This window comes from Oryctolagus cuniculus, chromosome 17 (genome assembly GCF_964237555.1).
Source record: "Oryctolagus cuniculus chromosome 17, mOryCun1.1, whole genome shotgun sequence".
Lineage (NCBI taxonomy): Eukaryota > Metazoa > Chordata > Mammalia > Lagomorpha > Leporidae > Oryctolagus > Oryctolagus cuniculus.
The window spans coordinates 33,259,278-33,279,643 of NC_091448.1; the positions used below are offsets into that span (position 1 = coordinate 33,259,278).

At 54.4% G+C, this 20,366-nt stretch overlaps 2 long non-coding RNA genes across 2 annotated transcripts in view; both read right to left on the reverse strand.

Annotated features, from left to right (window-relative positions):
- LOC108178576 (uncharacterized) overlaps positions 1-19,912 on the reverse strand; it is a 35,597-nt gene extending 15,685 nt beyond the window's left edge. The window contains exon 1 of the long non-coding RNA XR_011383530.1: positions 19,865-19,912. This is a non-coding gene — a long non-coding RNA (uncharacterized lncRNA). The remainder of the gene's footprint in view (positions 1-19,864) is intronic.
- On the reverse strand, positions 593-4,648 carry LOC138846143 (uncharacterized). Its single transcript, XR_011383526.1, has 2 exons — positions 4,487-4,648; positions 593-1,024 (listed from the first exon to the last, which is right to left on the reverse strand). It is a non-coding gene; the product is annotated as an uncharacterized lncRNA (long non-coding RNA).
- Positions 19,913-20,366: the final 454 nt, after the last annotated feature.

The following is a 20,366-nucleotide window of genomic DNA, read 5'->3' on the forward strand; positions in this document are numbered from 1 at the left end:
AATCCCAAACTGGGAGCAGTGCGTATCTCTAGGAAGTCTGGGACTCATGGCGACCTAAGGCTCAAACCCTCAGCAGTCCCACTGGACGTGGCCAAGGGGGCCGGACGCTTCGAGGAGAAACGCAGGGCGGGAGGCTTCTCTGCCTGTTCACCACGAGTGAGATGTGAGTTAGGCTCCTTGGGTGGAAAACCCGAGTTGAAATTTATTCATCAAACTGAAGCGTTAAACCGGAAAATACCCACCAGTTGCCTGAGCTGCCTGGCCCCAGAGTTTGGTCCCAGGTTTCTGTTCTTACATGGTAGGCGCACGCATTGAGCCAGGTTCACACAGCACAGATGGCTGTGTGGTTATCAAGCACGTGGAAATTCGGGCAAGACGTCACTGAAAACAGAAGAAGGCCCGGTAACAACAGCTGTGATCACTGATTAGGAGGTGCCTTTCATGCCCCCCCTCGTGGTATCCATGTGCAGGGAGAAACAAACAGCGGGGCTGTTCGTCACTCTCCCTACCGTGGCCCTAAAGCATAAGCTCACCCCATCTTTTAAAAAATTTTTGTATTTGTTTTCATTGATTTGAAAGACAAAGAGAGATCTTTCCATCTACTGGTTCACCCCACAAAAGCCCAAAACATCCAGAGCTGGGGCAGGCCAAAGTCAGGAGCCCAGGCACTCCATCTGGATCTCGTGTGCCTACCCCCACAGCAAGGGCTTCTTTAGAGAGAGAGGGAGAGATGGGGGTGGGGAGCTGCTGGATGTAAGGGGAAGAGGGGGAGAGACTTGGAAACGTTCAGAGGGCACCGGGTGGCACCTGACACAGCCGCCGAGACCTGGCTGGCTCCTCCCCTCCCGCTCAGTCCTTCCATCCGGGCCAGGTGAAGGCAGCGCTCACGTGGGGAAGGAGGACCCTGAGAGCCAGGGAAGACCCTGCTGGCCCCACGCCTGTGCCCACAGGCCGAGCCGAGAGATCCAGAGGTTATCAGGCGCACGAGAGTCCGATACGAGACGGGGACTTGGCATCTTCCGACCTGCGGGAGCGAGACGCCTAATTAGTACATGGATTCGGGGAAAGCAAACCTGAACCCCCGGAGCCCTTGTGCAGGGGAGGGGGGAGACTGCAGGGGCGCTCCGCTCGCTGCCTCCCCAGCCCAGCACATGCAGCCCTGGTCACGCCGCAGTTCCGTGTCTTCTATTACATTGGCATGACTTCTATAAAGAGGGAGAAAGAAACTCTATTAAAAAGGAAAAAAAAAAAAAGAGCTTTTGCACTCTGGCTTTCAAAGTCTTCAGACTGATGAGGAGGTGCCCTGACAGGAGCCTGGACTGAGCAGGGAGGGGGCAGGGAGGTGCACCCCCGGGAATGGGGGCAGCTGTCTTCCAGGCTGTGTGTCTAGAGAGGACTAACAGACGACAGCGCGGCAGCTCCCAAGGACTTCAGCCGCCCGCACGGCAGCGCCCAGGGACCCGGTCCCAGAAGACACACCTGGCATTTGGAGAATACTAAAGTATTCCTCTAGCATAAGCACATTCTTTCTTGCCAATTCTGCCCCGTCCTCAGTCACACAGGAGAGAGACCTGGGGGTGGGGGAAGCCTCCGCGGTGAGGGAGAGCTCTCAGTGGGGAGTCCCAGTGAGTCCAGAGCTTCTGAATGCAGACCAAGGCCTCCGAAGGAGGGGAATAGCATCATTGCTTTAAAGCAATGCCACGCGGATGATGGGCAGAAAGCAAAGACGAAAGAAGCTGCACCGTGCCCTCGGAGCCATGCACATGTTTTGTGCACCGATTTCCTCTTTAAAAACAGGGGGGAGATGAGGTCACGTGGGGAGGGGCTCGCCTGCAGCCAGCCCCGCTGGGTGTGCTCATGGATGGCCAAGGTGACTGCTCCGCGGAAAGACACGGTGAGGACAGAGCCGAAGGTCCCCCCTGGAGAGGTTGCCAGTGGCTGATGGTTAGCCTGTGTGGAAGCCAGGCCCTGTCCACGCAGCAGGGATGGCCTGAGGAAGAGAGGCTGGGCACCGACCTGATGGGGGGCGGAAGCGCGGGGTGGGGCCGTATCCGTGCCTGAGCCTTGGAGCTGCAGCTGTGTCTCCCTCTTCCCACATCCTCAGCCCTGAGGGCAACAGCGGGGCCTGATGGGAGGAGCGTGGGGCCCCCGAGTGGTGGAAAACACCTCTAGCTGTCAGGGAAGAGGGGCGCAGGCTCCTGTCTTGTGGAGGTTTCTCGTTTACAGCTGCGTCTCAGTTCTAACCCACACGCCTTGTGCCAACCAACCGAGGGCACTGCCATTCTCAGAGAGGGAGGGCAGGAGAAAGGCCCCTTGCAGGCAGAAAGCAAGGCCCAGAGAGGTATAGTCTCTGCACAAAAGCCAAGGTGGGGTGGGCGGCCAAGGAGAAAACCCCAAGTCCCCTCATTTCTCCTCCTTTCTTAATTAGAATCCCATTTGTAAGCCAAGCCCTGCCGTTCTGTCGCCCTTAATGGCTCGTTTCTATTCCCGTCCGATCCTCACCCTATTATCTTTTGCAATATTCAGGAGCTTCGGCAACGGAGGGGTCCACGGCGCCCTGAGACCGCCTGTCCCTCCTCCGTCTTTTTAAATATTTCAGTCGCTCCCACTCCTGATTTTCGCATTTCGATTTCCTGTGGCACAGGACATTTATCTTGGTCACTCGATCAAGTTCTGCCCGGTTCTCCCGCGCCCCTTATCTTTCCAGCTCGGGGCTCGCTGAGAATGCCCGCGCTATCTCTGCAGCCGGTGTGCTGCACGGGGACGTGTACGGCAGGACAGGGTGGAGGGGGAGAGCTCAGGGGACGGCTTGCTCGCAGGGTAGCCACACAGTGCCAGCCTCCCACGGAGGATGTGGAATGGGGCTGCTGGCTCAGCCCCTCTCCTGGCCCTGCGCCATGAACAGCTGCGCCTCCCACTTCCCACGTGCCACGCCAGCCTGCCGTTTCTGGAGGATCGGGAGACATGGGAAAGCGCCCAACAGAACCCCAAAAGCAATGTCTGTGGGGAGAATTGCAGCCTTGCTGCTGGCATCCGGAGGTGCTCCCTCGTGCCTTGTTGCTTCCCGCCGAGCAGATCAGAGCGTGGGACAGTGGCACGGGAAAGTGTGCTCTTTTTTTTCTTTCAGATGTATTTATTTAATTGAGGAGGCAGAGTTATAGAGACAGAGAGAGAGAGAGAGAGAGAGAGAGACAGAGACAGACAGAAAGAGACAGAGAGGTCTTCTATCCGCAGGTTCACTCCCCAAATGGCCACAATGGCCAAAGATAGGCCAACATGAAGCCAGGACCCAGGAGCCAAGAGCTTCTTCCAGGTCTCCCATGTGGGTGCAGGGTCCCAAGGACTTGGGCCATCTCCTACTGCTTTCCCAGGCCATAGCAGAGAGCTGGATTGGAAGTGGAACAGCAGGGACTAGAACCAGCATCCACAAGGAAGCCAGTACCGCAGGCAGAGGCTTAGCCTTCTACGCCACAGCGCTGCCCCCTCAAAGTGTGTTTTTATTACAGAGCACAGCTGGACCCCGAACCAACTCTGCCCCTGGCAGCCTCCTGACCATCCCGAGCTCCTCAGCTCCAGGGGTCCGAGGGCTTGGCCGGCTGCTCGCCCGCTGGGAGAGGACAGGATGTTCCTCCTGGGCCTCCAGCTGGCTGCTCGCCCACCAACCGGAAACCTCACGGTGACTCTCCTCCCCATTTGCTAGGAACTTCACTGTGCGTGACCTCACTATTAATATCTCGCTGTGAGTGCCCCCCCACACACAGCGCGTCGTTGTTAGGAGCCCTGATGGCCGGTCAGCCCACAGGGACGCAGACCAAAACCAGCAGTCCTCTGCTTCGGCTTCATGTCTTGTCGAATCTGTTCAGAACCCACAGGTACCTCGGGCCCTGCTCCTCAAAGAACATAAAGACTCCGCCCTCCGCTCTGCTCCCTGGAAGGTCGCCCCCCCCACACATGAAGTTGATAAGGAAAACGCTCCCTTCCCCCCGGGTTCTCTCCTCCCTCTGGCCCAGTCCCTCCCCTCACTGGTTTCCACGTCCGTCCAATGCCTGGCACCTGTTTCAGTCGTTTCCTCCCCTGGCATTCGGTGACTCTGGGATTAGGGGATAGGGAGTGAGGTGGGCATTTAGAGCCTTCCAGAAGGGTTTCTCTGAGCAAACCTCGTGTGTGTCCTGAGAGAGGCTCCGGTATCTTTTCTGAGGCTTTAACACTTAGGAATTACTTATCTTCCTCTAAGAGAAACCTGATGGGTGTGGCCTCAACTAGACGGAGATTTCTTATTTCTCTCTCATCTTCTACCAAAGCAAGCCAGTCCAGCAGCAGCTCTCCCAGAGCTGACCTGGCAGCTTCCAGACCCTTCTGTGCTACTGCACCATCCTCAGCACATGGCTTCCACCCACCAGGCGGCCTCGCTGGGGCTGCTGCCGCTCCAGGCATCGTGTTTGTATCCAAGCAGCAGGAAAGAAACAGCAGGAGAGCTTTCACTTACTTCTGCAGGAGACGGAGCCTGCACTCTGCCACCGAGGCACGTTGTCTAGAGCCCAAGAAGAAAAGCAGAACAGACGCACGTTGGGCAGTCGGGGAGCGGCAAGGGGTGGGGGCGCAGAGTCAGCTGCCGTCACTTCAAGTCCTTCTGCCACTGGCCGCCAGCTGCTGGAGTGTGGGCTCTGTCCATGTGCTCATCTAATCTGATGCAACGGGAGGATCCATGGCAGTGACCTCATCGCTGGCAACGCTCTAATTGACTCATTACTGGAGGACTGTGCAAGGATCTGCAATGCTCTGGTGCATGAAAGCACGCAATAAACAGATCTCTGCTTTGCTTAGGCCTGTTAAGAAATGCTGGTCCACGGGGCCGGCGGCGTGGCGCAGTAGGTTAATCCTCCGCCTGCAGCACTGGCATCCCGTATGGGCGCCGGTTCTAGTCCCAGCTGCTCCTCTTCCCATCCAGCTCTCTGCTGTGGCCTGGGAAAGCAGTGGAAGATGGCCCAAGTCCTTGGGCCCCTACACCCACGTGGGAGACTTGGAAGAAGTGCCTGGCTTCGGATCAGCCCAGATCCAGCTGTTGCAGCCATTTGAGAGGTGAACCAACAGAAGGAAGACCTGCGTCTCTCCCTCTCACTGTCTGTAACTCTACCTCTCAAATAAAATAAATAAATAAAGCAATGCTGGTCTTTGTTCTTCCTCTGCCTCTGATGGCATTGCTGACGCAACGAATGGTGGCCCTGCTTGGTCTGCACGCTGCCAGGAGGAAGACTTGTGCTAGGGGTCAGCTGAGGGTGAGGGTCAGAGAAAAGCTGCAAGCATCCCTTTTCTAAAAGTCTTATTTATTTAAGAGGCAGAGAGAGAGAGAGAGAGAGAGAGAGAGAGAGGTCTTCTATCTGCTGGTTCACTCTCCAATTGCCTGCAGCAGCCAGTGCTGGGCCAGGCTGAAGTCAGAACCCAGCACTCCACCTGGGCCTCCCATGGGGTGGCAGGAACTCATCTCCTGCTCCCAGCTGCATTAGCAGGGAGCGGGGTGGGAAATAGGGGGAGGGGCCTGGACGCAATCCCAGGCTCTCCAGTGTGGGCGTGGGCGTCCCAAGCAGCACCACACCTGTCCTACAGGTGTCTCTCTCACAGCTTGCCCTCTCCCAGGGTCACTGTGGCTGCCCCGTCATCGTCCGCTCCCTCTTCCCGCGGGCAGGACCATGGTGCAGGGAGACAGAGGAAGTGCGCACACAGTGCTTCCGTAGCCTCCCATGTTTTCAGTTTTTATTTACGTGCTTGTTTATCTTATTTGAAATGCAGAGAAGCAGGCAGATTTCTCCCATCTGCTGGTTCATCCCTCAAACGCTCCCAGCAGCCTGGGCTGGGCCAGGCTGAAGTTGCCTCCAAGGGTGCGCATTGGCAGGAAGCCAGAATCGGGAAGGGCGTGGGACTTGAACCCAAGCACTCTGATACGAGATGCAGGCACCCCAAGCAGCGTCTTCACCCCTGCACCAAATGCCCACTCCTCTCCATAGCCTTTCTATCTGTCTCAGCCCAAAGTCCAGCAGTGGAAACACCAGCCCTGCCAACTAATCCTTGTCAAGGATAATTGCAGCTGACTCCACCCAGTGGCCCAGGGCATCCCCTTGGCCTCACCCCCAAGGGATTTATAGTCCAGAACAGGAGTCAGCAGGCCAAATCCAGTCTTACTGGAGTCTTACTGGACCACAGCTTGTGTTTGCGTAGCATCTGCGGCTGCCGGGCCACTGTGGTGGGAGAGCGCAGTGGCTGCGGCAGAGACGGACGGCAGAGAGCCTCAAACTCTCACCATCTGGCTCTACACAGAGGAAGCTCGCCTCCCTCCGCTCCAGGAGCATGCAGGAGCCCGTGTTTGAAAATACCAACAGGTGCACGTAATCGGAGACTGCCCCGCAGTGTGGGGTGTGGAGGTAACGGAAGACCTTGGAGAACCTGGAGCTGGCAGCCGGCCGTGGGTATGGACACAGACGGGGAGTAGCGCAGAATGAGGCTACGGCCAAACAGGACCTCAGCCTGGTCGGCAATGCTTTATGGTGCAAGAGCTGACTTGGGTGTAGTCAAAGAGTAATTTTTAAAAGAGTTTATTGATTGCTGGGAAGATCTGATGTGTTTAACACCCTTATAGATTCCTAATAAAGTGTAAATTAGTATAACCCTTATGGAAAGCAATTTGGAAAAATAAATCAAGAATCTGAAACACGCTCCCGCTCTTGGCCTCAATTCCACTTCTGGGAATCCTTCCTAAGGTGATAAACTAAAATGTCAGAAAATCTCTATGCACAAATATGTGTATTGTGATATGACTCCCAGTAGGAAAAAGCTAGAACCACATAGATGATCAATCACTTAGGAGTAAATAATTATGTTATATGAGATAATATGGTAGAGAAATTGAAATGATATTCACAAAGAGTTTATAAATAATAGAGCCTCTAACATTAAAAAAATAAATAAACCAGGAAGTGGGCCCCCGTGAGACACCAAATCTGCCACCACCTTGATCTTGCACTTGGCAGGTTCCAGAACTGAGAGACATCTCTGCTGTTGGTGAGGCCTGTAGTGTGCTGTTACAGCAGCCCGGACAGGTGGCTCGGAGAGTCCATGGGAACACAAGAGAGGAGGGAGAGCCGAGAGGAAAGGGCCACACTCACACCTGCTCCTGACACTGGCGGCCCAGAAGCACGCTGCGTGCACGGCTCAGCCACAGGCAGCCTCCACCCTGCCCAGTCCTCTGCCACCAGCAACCTCACGGGTGGGCTGCCCCCTCCCCACCCCACAGACTGAGCTGTCAGCTCCCTCTAGGGCTGGGATTGGGCTTATCAGCATCCCCTCACCGGTCTCAGCAGAGAGGGAGAGAAGATGGCAGACAGCGGCACCACGGATGAGCGGGAAGCCTGGGCGGGGGGACCCTTCATTTTCTCCAGGGGCTGTTGACTCCCCGGGACCCCTGCCTCCTGAATGCTGTCCTCTGGCTCAGACCTGCCCAGGCCTGAAACCTCCAGGCAAACCCCTGCCTCTGGCGCCCTGTTCTCTCCCAGCAGCAGTGATACCCATTTGGGCTTCTCTCCCCTTACCCTTAAAAAAAAATTAAGCTGGGGTCTCAATCCACGCAGTATTTTGGGAGGGTACCAAGAGGCCAGGCCGACATCCAAGCAGGGCAGTGGGCATGCAAGTCCCAGCCCCCAGCACTGGGGTCCTGGGATCCGGGCTGCACCCTGACAGCCACCCGACCTTGAGCAAGGCGTGCATTTTTCCAAGCCCCAGTGCCTCATTCATAGAAGAGGGGAGAGCTGGTCATCCAAGGAGCATTGCTGAAAACATCAGGAATACCTGTTGATAGGCCCCACGCATAACTGGCACAGAGCAAATCCTCCTAAAAGGTTGCTCTTATTCACAGCAATTACATCTTCGGGGTGTCCGGGCAGCATGAAGGGCAGCCGTCCGGAAAGGGCGGCCGGCCCTGCACGTCTTCCAAAGCAAAGGGGATCAGGGGTTCTGCTTACAAGTCTCTGACGCCCGGGCCCTCAGGAAGCGGCTCAACTCCAGGCATCCCTCCCGCCTCCCCCGGGGCCCTGGGCAGCCCTGCCCGGCCTTGCAGGCCTGAGGCTGTCCTGAGCTCCCGTGGACAAGGAGAGCGGGCACTGCTGGAACCTGCAACCGTCCATCTGCTAATTACTCACAAAGGGACCTACGACATCCCCGCTGCTCTTGTCGGAGCAGCCAGGACACGGTTCCCTGACACTGAGCTTCCCGTGTGTTTGAGCTTCATCTCTTCAACGCAGTGACAAGGCCCTGGAGGGCGAGGCCGCCACCACCAACGCCACCCACCGCCGTCTCTGCCCCCGCCTTGCCTTCAGCAGGTGAGCAATGCTCACTTGCCCACGTTGCAGTTTTGTGTTAGTGGGGAGACGCAGCTCTGATTGGCAGGCGCCAGGGCGAATAGATGCAGCCCTCACCGCAGCGGGACGGCGCTGGGTGAGGAAGCATCCGAAGTGGACGGGCAGTGTGAAGACTCTGCAGCTGGAGGGGCTGTGTGGCCCCCACTGCTTCTGTGCCCGTCAAGGGGGCCGGGTGCGGGGCAGAGCCGTGCTCCCAACTCCAGGACCCGATATGTGTCTGGGGTGATGCTAGGACACTGACCACTTCCTGCTACTCCTGCGGCGCCCCTGGGAGTCCCCAGGACCAGCCACCCCAGGGCAGCCAGACTTCATCAGGAAGCCCGAGGGCTGCCGGCCGAGGCAGAGGGGCCACACGGCAGAGCCAAATCTGGATTCATTTGGAAGCGGGAGCATCTGCTCCCGGCTCCTCCCTCACATCTCCGCTCCCTGGAGTGAGCTGCCCATCAGTAAGGGCTATGGCGCCTCGCGAGCAGCGGGAGCAGCTGTGTCCCCGCCCTCCCCCTGTGGCCTGGGGCTCCTGTGGTCAAGGCAGCGGCAGTCACGTGCAGCTGACAGCTGTGGTGGCGCCCACCACATGGCTTCCTTTTGATTCTGGTCCTCCCCTGGGACGGCTGCCCCTCCCCTGCCACCAGGCACAGACGACAGTGATGTCCTTGGAGAAGGGGCTGAGGGGGTGGGGCGAGGTTGACACCTGCTCCTCCCCTCACCCTCTCCTGTGACTTTCTCTTCAAAGCCACAGGAGGGTGCTTCCCTCTTTGCCGCATTTCTGCATACCATGAATCTGAGTTTCAGAATTCTGAGGAATTCATTTTCCACCCCCACCCCCACCCCCACAGTTCCCGAGGTTGGGATCTTAGAAAGAAGTCAGCTCAGAAAGGAACTCAGGCATGAAAACCGATGTTTGCTGAGCCCCCACTGAGCAGCAGGCCTGAGCTACCCATCTCCTAACGGGACTCCAGGGTACAGCGAGGGCTGTAGCCCACTGGTCCCCTCCTCTGGGCCCTCACATCAAAACCTCCAGACTAAGGACCTCTCACCTCCATCCCATCCCTATCCCAGGACGCTTTCATGAATTTCTTTTTTTTTTTTTTTAATTTTATTTATTTATTTTTTGACAGGCAGAGTGGACAGTGAGAGAGAGAGACAGAGAGAAAGGTCTTCCTTTTCCATTGGTTCACTCTCCAATGGCCGCCGCGGCCGGCGCACCGCGCTGATCCGATGGTCTCCCATGGGGTGCAGGGCCCAAGGACTTGGGCCATCCTCCACTGCACTCCCGGGCCACAGCAGAAGGCTGGCCTGGAAGAGGGGCAACCGGGACAGAATCCGGCGCCCCGACCGGGACTAGAACCCGGTGTGCCGGCGCCGCAAGGCGGAGGATTAGCCTAGTGAGCCACAGCGCCGGCCCGTCGCTTTCATGAATTTCATCAAGAGGTTCTTGCAGCTCCTGGGGACACAGCTGTGCCCAGAGGCAGCAGCAATACACTGCCAAGGGGGAAAGTCCCCAGGGTTGGGCGTGGTTGGGGAGGCTGTGGACTCTGCAGTCTGGAGCTGGGGCCCGTCTTGTCCGAGAGCGCCCCCTGCTGCTCTAGTCCAGCGGGTGTCGCACAGCTCAGACACCGGGCGTGCATCAGCACGCAGGAGGGCCTCCAGCAGCTCATCCCTGAGCTACTGTCCACAGTGTGGCAGGCCCTGCTTGGCCACTCAGCCCAGCAGAAAGAAGATGCGGGGGCAGCACTGGGGCTCAGCGGGTTGCCACTTTGGAGATCCATGTCCCATATGGGAGCAGCAGTTCAATCCAATCCAATTCCCTGCTAATTAGCCTGGAAGGGTACTTGGGCCCCGTCACTCCTGTGGGAGATCGGGATAGAGTTCCAGGCTCCTGGCTTCAGGCTTCAGCCTGGCCAAGCCCCAGGTGTGGATATTTGGGGAGTGAACCAGCAGATGGAAGATCTCTCTCTCTCTTTTTCTCTCTGTAACTCTGCCTTTCAAATAAATAAATCTTCAAAAGAAAGAGAGAGAGAAGGAAAGAGAAGGGAAGGGAAGGGGAGGGGAGGGGAGGGGAGGGGAGGGGAGGGGAGGGGAGGGGAAGAAGTGAGGGGAGGGGAGAAAAAAAGAAAAGCAAAGAAGGCAGGGGGTGCCGTCTCTGTACTGACACCTGTCCCTAGTGGCCAAGGACCTGTGGCAGCCCCTCAGCAGGGGCAACTGTGTCTCAGTTGAGAGACTGCAGACTGGTTTGGAACCCAGCACCCTCCTGCCGGACCCTGGGCGTACGGCTTCACCTCTGCAGTTTCTGTTTCCTCGTCATTAGACTGAGCTCCATCACAGCGTGGTTCGAAGGGGATAATTCACAAGACGCGCACGCTAAGCTTCCAGTCCTGGGAACTTGCTGTTGATGCAGGGGACACCGCTGTGACCATGCGATAAGAGAGCGACTCACACGGTCTCGTGGACAAAAGTCAGGGGATTTGTTGTTAAAAGGCATTTGATCTGATCTAGCTCCACGGGCATATTTGAGGGAAACAATTTAGCCTAAAGGGGAAACAAATGCCAGAGACATCCACAGAAACATCAACCACAGACAATTACTGAGCACATTGATCTGTGCTCCGAGCTGTACAATAAAGGAAAGTTATGTTTCAGACGCTCTGGCCTGTGTTATCAGTTTTTCCCTCTGTGCTGGGTTTGAGCTAGTAACTACACACGTGCTGAAATACCCCCCATATAAAAAGCAGACCAAAAAAAGAGCCCAATTCCCTAGCTCCCTGCAGCCAGACCCCTTGCCCCAAATTTCTTTCCCCTCCTGTATGGCCAGATGTCTCAGACATGCTCAGGGACTGCACCTCCCGGCCCTGCTGTTAGCTCTCAGACCCGCTGAATCGGGTGTTTGCCCCGGTCTGCTCCACCTGCCCTTGTCAAGGTTGCCATGACCTCCACAGCTCATCCAAAGGTGCGTCCCACACTGCATCACTCTGCCCACCAGCAGCACGGGCGTAACAAACGGGGCTCCTTATTCCCCTTTCTCTGTCGTTCCCATGTTAGCCGTGGCAACGTCACATTCCCCGTCACTCGGGTCCAACCCCGTGGTCACCCTGGGTCTCTCCTCCTTCCACCCCTTCCACCAATCCACCAGTGAGTCCGGTGCACGCTGCCTTCGCAATGCGCCTAGAATCTGACTACTTCCTGAATTCGCCGCTGCCCCAGCCCAAGCTTCAGCCTCCTGCTGGCTGCTGTTCCAGCTTCTACCCATGTTCCCCTGCTTTAGCAGGTAGAATGCTTTCTAACAAACGTCAAATCAAGAGACCCCTTGACTTAAACTTTTCTCACCGAGAATGAAATGCAAGGCCCTTCCGTGGCCCACAGGACTGTGTGTGACCTTGCCCCCGGCTCACAGCAGTGCTCGGTAAATGCATATTGGCTGCAGGAATGGTTTGGTCCACACGGGAGACCCCCACCTCGTGACTCGTGGTCAAGGACCCCAGGCCAGCCTCCACACAGACCTGAGAGTTGTCCTCACGACTCCGTGCTTTGCCTGTCACCAATAGCCCATGAGACAGGCCTGGAACTGGAACAGGAGTCATAACGCCTCAGCCGTCTCCAAATAGTGATTACATAAAGCCTGAGTGTTCTAATGTAATACGGTTTCTTTTACGTCTGGCTTGGCCAATGTGGTTTCCTTTTTGTCCATTGTCGGAACAGAGAACAAACCTGAGAAACCAACCAGTCTAGGTTTTCTCTCTGCTCTGCCAGGTCATCAGTCTCTCGCTCACTGCCCAGACTTAACATTCAAAGAAATGAGCATTGAGGTAATGGCAGCTGTGGCTGGGAGGGCCCTGGTTGTTTCTAGTAGCGCTCCTAAGTTAAGTAAGATGCACTTGACCTTGCAGAACCTTGGGAGGAAGATGGCCAATGCTTCCGAATGGGAACGCAAAATCCTTTTCTACGTGGACCCCAGGTTTCACCCTGACTTCACATGTAAATCCCCTTCTTGATTGTGACTTCTTTCATTCATTTAACAGGGATTTGACTGGAGAGACAGCAACGTAAGTTCACAATTATTTTACGTGTGCCAGTGTCACCAGCATTGTCACATCACTGTCGTCAGCATCACCACTGTCATCACTGCCGTCGTCATTGTCACTGTGGTTACCACCGTCATCGCCTCCACCTCCTACCCTGGCTCCCTTCCCACCTGACGAGTTAACCGCGACACCTCTGGGTCCTTTCTCTAGGTCTACGCACAATCTAATGCCTCTTCACGCTTCATTTTTCTGGTGGTCCCCAGATTCCCAAATTTTTGCTGCGAAGGCACTTTTCCCCACAAGACTAACTCAGCTCTCAAAGTTGACTTAAAGTTGGGGAGCACTCCCTCAGCCCCCAGCCACAGCTGCACGTGGTAACAACATGAGGAGGACAGAACTGCCTCCCCCAACCCGCCGTGGGTGCTGCCAGCCACCTGGTGGGCACCAGCGGGATCCTGCTTGCTTTTTTTTCCACTCTCAATGCTCACAGCTGTCTACTTCCCTCGTCACATACCTCCGGAAAGAGGTGGGGGGTGGTCAGATACTTGTAAATATTTTAAGTTCCTTTTCTTCCTCTCCTAACATCAAAAGAAGCAGGGGGCGAGGGAGGGGATATTTTTTCTCCTTCCGAGTAGAGTTTAAGTTGGCAAAAGCTGCACCAGCGTTTGTTCTGTCTCCGAGGGAGGTAGGAATGGTGGATTCGTTGGCCGGAGAACTGGACCGGCGGGCGCTTAACCCCTTCGTGCAGGTCCCTCCAGCTCCCCTAGGACATCGAGAAACGTGAAAAGAACCTGAGCCAGGAGTCTCTGAGGTGGCCGAGGCAGTGTGGGGACCCAGTGGGGCCCAGCTTGGGCAGTTGGTTTCTGCACTGCTGCAGGGCCTTCAAGGGAACTGTTCCAGAGGCAAGGGGTCAGGCCTCAGCGGCCTGAGAGGAGGCTGGGAGAAGATAAGGCAAGGACGGGCCTCAAGCACAGATCGCAGGGCAAGACCGCATTACAGCACGGACAGGCTAGATGGAGGGGCTGCTGTGTTGGAAGCTTTGACGTTTCTAAGTGAGCAGGGAAATGTTCACTACAGAAGGTGTGGTCCGCAGGGGCCGGTGCCGTGGCTCACTTGATTAATCCTCTGCCTGCGGTGCCGGCATCCCATATGGGCACTAGTAGCCGGGTTCTAGTCCCAGTTGCTCCTCTTCCGGTCCAGCTCTCTGCTGTGGCCCAGGAGTGCAGTGGAGGATGGCCCAAGTGCCTGGGCCCTGCACCCGCATGGGAGACCAGGAGGAAGAACCTGGCTCCTGGCTTCAGATCAGCTCAGCGCTGGCCGTAGCGGCCATTTGGGGAGTGAAAAAATGGAGGGAAGACCTTTCTCTCTGTCTCTCTCTCTCTCACTGTCTATAACTCTACCTGTCAAATAAATAATAATAATAACAATAATAGAAAAAGGTGTGGTCCAAGGGACAATATTACTCAAAATTTGAAGACTCAGATCAGAACGTTTGTGGGAGTATAAATTCCAGTAACATCAGTGAAAAGCAAATTGGCTAAATGAGTCAAGGTCACAAAAATAGCCATCATCTTTGACCCAGGAAGCCCACTTCGGGGCTTGGAGCCTAAGGAAAGCACTCCAGAGACAGAAGATGCTTGCGGCGGTGCTGTTGATAAAGCAAAAATGGACACAGCCCAGCTGCCCACATGTAGGGGAGGATGAGATAAGTAAGCAAGACTTCTTCTTTTTTAAAAGATTTTTTTTTAATTTATTTGAGAGCCAGAGTTACAGACAGAGAGAGAGAGGTCCTCCATCTGCTGGTTCACTCCCCAAATGGCCACATCGACTAGAGCTGGGCAGATCTGAAGGCAGGAGCTCCCTCTGGGTCTCCCACGTGGGTGCAGGGGCCCAAGCACTTGGGCCATTTTCCGCTGCCTTTCCAGGTTGTAAGCAGAGAGCTGGACTGGAAGAGGAGCAGCCGGGACACAGACCGTCACCCACACAGGATGCCGGCGCCGCAGGCCGAGGCCCAGCCCACTGCACCACAGCACCGGCCCCAGCAAGAGCTTCCTGAGGCCTCCCTGGCCCCTTCGCCTCTTGTGAAGAGTAGGCAGTGACACAAAAACCTCCATTGCTTTAAAATCTGTGGACACTGAGGCTGGCGCTGTGGTGCAGTGGGTTAATCCTCCACCTGTAGTGCCGTCATCCCAAATGTGTGCTGGTTCAAGTCCCAGCTGCTCCTCTTTCTATCCAGCTCTCTGCTGTGGCCTGGGAAAGCAGCAGAAGATGGCCCACATGCTTGGGCCCCTGCACCCACATGGGAGACCTGGAAGAAGCTCCTGGCTCCTGGCTTCAGATTGGCCCAGCTCTGGCTGTTGCTGCTATTTGAGGAGTGAACCAGCAGATGGAAGACCTCTCTTTTTCTGTCTGTAACTCACTGTTTGTAACTCTACCTTCTCAAATAAATAAATAAAATCATTTAAAAATCTATGGATACTAGACTTCCAAGAACTGGTATGAGATGAAGACTGCATTTAAAAATAAAAGCAAGAGGCTGAGCATTTAGCCTAGTGGTTAAGATGTCTGCATTCCACACTGGAGTGCCTGGGTTTGGTTTCCAGCTCTGGCTCCTGCCTCCAGGTTCCTGCCAATGCATGCCTGGCAGGCAGCAGTGATGGCACAGGTAAGGGTCCCTGCTACCACATGGAGGTTTTTTGTTTTTTTTTTTTGTTTTTTTTTTTTTGACAGGCAGAGTGGACAGTGAGAGAGAGAGACAGAGAGAAAGGTCTTCCTTTGCCGTTGGTTCACCCTCCAATGGCCGCCGCGGCCGGCGCGCTGCGGCCGGCGCACCGCGCTGATCCGATGGCAGGAGCCAGGAGCCAGGTGCTTTTCCTGGTCTCCCATGGGGTGCAGGGCCCAAGCACCTGGGCCATCCTCCACTGCACTCCCTGGCCACAGCAGAGGGCTGGCCTGGAAGAGGGGCAACCGGGACAGAATCCGGCGCCCCGACCGGGACTAGAACCCGGTGTGCCGGCGCCGCTAGGCGGAGGATTAGCCTAGTGAGCCGTGGCGCCGGCCCCACATGGAGGTTTGCAATGAGTTCTGAGCTCCTGCCTTTGGACATGGCCCAGCCCTGGCCATTGCTGACACTTGATGAGTGAACCAGCAAATAGTTCTCTTTCTTGGGGCCGGCATCCCATATGGGTGCCAGTTCATGTCCCAGATGCTCCACTTCCAATCCATCTCCCTGCTAATGTACCTGGGAAAGCAGCGGAAGATGGCCCACGTCCTTGGGCCCCTCAACCCATGTGGGAGACCTGGAAAAAGCTCCTGGCTTTGATCTGGCCCAGCCCGAGCTGTTGCAGCCATCTAGGAAGTGAGCCAGCAGATGGAAGGTCTCCCTGTCTCTCCTTCACCCTCTATAACTCTGACTTTCAAATAAGTAAATAAATCTTTAAAAAAAAAAAAAAGTTCTCTTTCTCCCTGTCTCTCAATTCAAGTGATTAAATAAAAAAAGTAAATAAAAATACATTTCTCAAATAAGTAAATTAAAATATTTTTAAACCAGTGGACTAGCATGATGAAAATGTTCATGTTGGTGAAAGGACAGGGTGTTTTGTTTTGTTTTCTCTCCTTCCTCCTCTTTTGTACTTTCCAGGAGTTCCCTAATGGAGTGCTTCGTTCATTCTAAAATGTATGTGGAAGAGAAAAAGGCCAAGAATGGCCGTGCCAGTACTGAAGAACAATGTTGGAATTACACTGTAAACAGCGAGACCTGTTATAAAGCTATAATAATTAAGACAGTGTGGTTTGAAGAGCAGAATGGAAAAGAGAATCAAGAAACAGACATCCGCTTAGACAATGGGCCAACTGATTTATAACAAAGATGACCCCGCTGGGCTGGGCGTTGTGACACCACAGAATAAGCCACCACTTCGGACGCCTGCATCCCCTGTCAGGTGCCTGGGATCGGGTCCCGCCTCCACTTCCAATCCAGCTTCCTGCTGATGCATCCGGGAGGCAGCAGGTGATGGTGCAGGTCCTGAGGCCCCTGCCCATCCTTTCCCATGCGGGAAAGCTGGATGGAGCCCCTGGCTGTTGGCTTTGGCCTGGCCCAGCTCCAGTTGTCGCAGGCATCTGGGAAGTGAACCAGCAGGTGGAAGATCCCTCTCTCTGTCTGTCTGCCTTTCCCTCTCCCTCTGTCACTCTGTCTTTCAGATTAATAAATAAAACTTAAAAAAAAAAAAAAAGATGATACTGTAGTCTGGTGGAGAAGGCTATTTTCCAAAAACCGTGCTAAGTTTATTGTGTGTTCATATTAAAGTGAACCTTGACCCTTCCTAACACATGTACACAAAACAGAACTAAATATGAAACATGAAAGCACGGTGACCTTAAAAGGAAACGTGGGGGAGGAGGAGTTTTAAAATGCTTTGGAAGGAAGCAGAACACACGAAGCAGAACGCGTCAGCTTAGCGTGAGCCCACACTGTGCTAAGGATACAAAAACAAGCCGGAAAACCTGAACGCGACCTAAGTGACGGCAGTGGAAGTGCAGAGTCCCGGGAAGATTCTCCAAGCTGTGCTCCCCAGTGGCCAAGGAGAGTGCTGCATTGCGCTCTCAGCAAAGGAGTGTTTTTACGAAGTACTAAGGTATGGCATAAGACCGGAAAATGCACACATCTTGAGTCTACAAGTTTGAGAAATTTTCAGAAACCGAATGCATGTGCCAGCGCCCATATCAAACTATTGGCTGGCACCCGCGGCTCAGTAGGCTAATCTTCTGCCTAGCGGTGCCGGCACACCAGGTTCTAGTCCCAGTCGGGGCGCCGGATTCTGTCCCGGTTGCCCCTTTTCCAGGCCAGCTCTCTGCTGTGGCCCGGGAAGGCAGTGGAGGATGGCCCAGGTGCTTGGGCCCTGCACCCCATGGGAGACCAGGAGAAGCACCTGGCTCCTGCCTTCGGATAGGCGCGGTGCGCTGGCTGTGGCGGCCATTGGAGGGTGAACCAACGGTAAAGGAAGACCTTTCTCTCTGTCTCTCTCTCTCACTGTCCACTCTGCCTGTCGAAAAAAAAAAGAAAGAAAAGAAAAAGAAACAAACAAACTATGACCTGCACCGACGCCCTTTCACCCCTGCTGCCGGCTAGCCCTGCACCTTTCAGGACTCGCCCCCTAACACCATACAATAGTCTTCCCTGGAGCCATGGCGTGTGTTTCTTGTGTCTAGCTTCTTTTTTTTTAATTTTTAATTTTTATTTATTTATTTATTTATTTATTTTTATTTTTTGACAGGCAGAGTGGACAGTGAGAGAGAGACAGAGAGAAAGGTCTTCCTTTTGCCATTGGTTCACCCTCCAATGGCTGCCACTGATCCGATGGCAGGAGCCAGGAGCCAGGTACTTATCCTGGTCTCCCATGGGGTGTAGGGCCCAAGCACTTGGGCCATCCTCCACTGCACTCCCTGGCCACAGCAGAGAGCTGGCCTGGGAGAGGGGCAACCGGGACAGAATCCAGTGCCCTGACCGGGACTAGAACCCGGTGTGCCGGCGCCTCAAGGCGGAGGATTAGCCTAGTGAGCCGCAGCGCCGGCAGCTGTGTCTAGCTTCTTTTAATTCCACTGTCAGAGAATACACTCTGTATGATTTCAATCCTTTTAAAGTTATTAATTCTTATTTTATTGCCAAGTATATGGTCTGCTTGGTGAAGATCCCATGTAGTTGAAAACACAATTTATTGTTATATTGTTCAGCACATATGCATGGTTCTACAAATATCGATTAGGCTGTTGTGGTTAATAGCGGTTGAGTTTTCCAGAGCCTTACTGATTTCCTGTTTCTTTTCCCTGTCAATCACTCACCATTGCCAATGGCCACTTCTCTAAGTTGGTGCTTCCTGTATTGGAGGCTGCCACCAGGTGTGTTCAGCTTCAGAATTGTTTTGTGTTTAAGCTGTTTCCCGATAAAACTAAAACAAAATATAACTAAAACTTGCCACTTTGTTTTTTCATAAATTTGGACTTTTTTAGCAAAAGAGAAACAGAGATGAGCAAAAGACCTAGAGTGACAGCAGTCTGTCATAATCTCTTCTCTGCAGAGTTGAGCGGCGGCGCCGTATTAAAACGTGACTTTCACAACGTTTTCCACGCAGGTTGTAATGAGCCTTTTCCCCGTCATTATAATTCTTCCGCATTATTTTTAATGGTAACATCATACTCATGAATGACCGTTGAGAAATTAATTTCACATTACCTCTCTCACTTGAATCTTACAGATGCCCAATCATGATCATCTCCTTTTCAACTTTTTCCATTTGTTCTATGAGTTTCCACTACAGGTCTTCTTGGCAAGAGCTCCGCACCTGCCTCCAAAGCACAGGTGCGAAAGCTTCACAGGGAGGGGCCTCGGTCGCCCTGGAGCTGCTCCCCCCGTCAACAGGCACCCGCTGCATACTCTTTGGAAACGTCTGGAACTGGGCACCCACCTGAGTGTATTGTCATCTTTCTTCAGACACCATTCTGAACACCAGTGGGACCTAATTTCTTTCACAGATATTTTGTTAGGGCAAGGCCCTTAGGGAGCCCTTCCTCTGCCATACTTGGCGCCTTGGGTGGGCTCCATCCCCTCAATCCCCTCTGCCCCCTTTCACCAGCCGCACCTCTGTGCACTGACAACTTGCACCGATGACTTCCGGAAGATCCAACCTGGGCCCGGAGGCTGCTTCACTCTGGGAATTTGACACTTGCCCAGAGTACAGAGCCCACCGCCTCTGATTCAAGGGTGGACCTTGACCGCCCCCTGGGATCAGGGTGAGCCTGGGACCTGAAACCTGACCTTTGCCCGGCTGCTTTCCTCCCCTCTCCTGCTTCTTTGAGTCTCCAGATTTTTCCGGAAAGCAGGTCTTTCATAAATCACTTGCTCTGGAACCCTCGACCCAGACTCTCCTTTCATATAAGACAAAAAGTCTAAGATGCCGGAATTGCAGTTGTAAAGCCAAAGAGATGAGAGGAGAGCTATTCAGTTAACAGCTTCAGGCCAAACCACCCGCAGCAGCAGCAACCACAATCCCACCCACACTCCTAAACACGCCTCAGGACAGCCGTCACCGCCTGTCACACCCCGCTTCCAACCCAACCAACAACCCAAGCAACACGTATTCCTCCTGCGGCCTCTTGTCCCACATCTGCCTTCTGCCACATCTCCTGGAGCCTCTGTAGTGGCTCACAGAAACCCAATTATTTCAGAGATCTCTTGACTCAACAGGTAGAACCTAACCCTAAGACAGCATCCACGTCCCACCCACAGCACGACTCAAGACTCAACATAGATTCCTCCCCAGCTAACCCCTACACTCATCACCCTCCACCTTCCAAGCTTGAGAAACCAACACGGTGAATTTTAGAACAACTTGTCACCTGAACGTCTGTGTTGGCACTAAAAGACTAATAAAGGTTTTTACTCACTTTACCGAGGAAGTCACAGCAGAGGTCTTTGTTAAAGGAACCCCACCTGTGTGTTTAAAATAAAATTACAAAAATGTTACCCCAGAATTGACCTGAAGCAGCTTTCCAGAAATAACGTTTCCCAAAAAAGCGATGTCCCCAGGTATCAGCTCAGTGACTGAAGCAGAGGAATTCCCGTGCGTGGAAGAAGCTTTCTCCCGGCCCCTGGTGTGCCTGAGCTTTCCCCAAGCCCCCTGGATGGTACCCTGGAGGGAGTTGCCATGGCGACCACAGACGGTGCCCTCCCAGTAGGTCAGGCTCAGGAGAGAGTGTGGCTGAAAACCAGGGGCGTGCTCCCCTCCGACAGTCAAGAGCCGGGCAGGTTCGCCTGGTTCCCAAGTGTGTGTCCCCAGAGCAAGGGGGGCGAGGCCTGAGGGGCTCTCACTGACTGATTCACTGCTGAAGTTCACAGATACGAAGAGAAGGCTGCTGCCTACGTAAATGATGCTGGCTCTGATCCCAG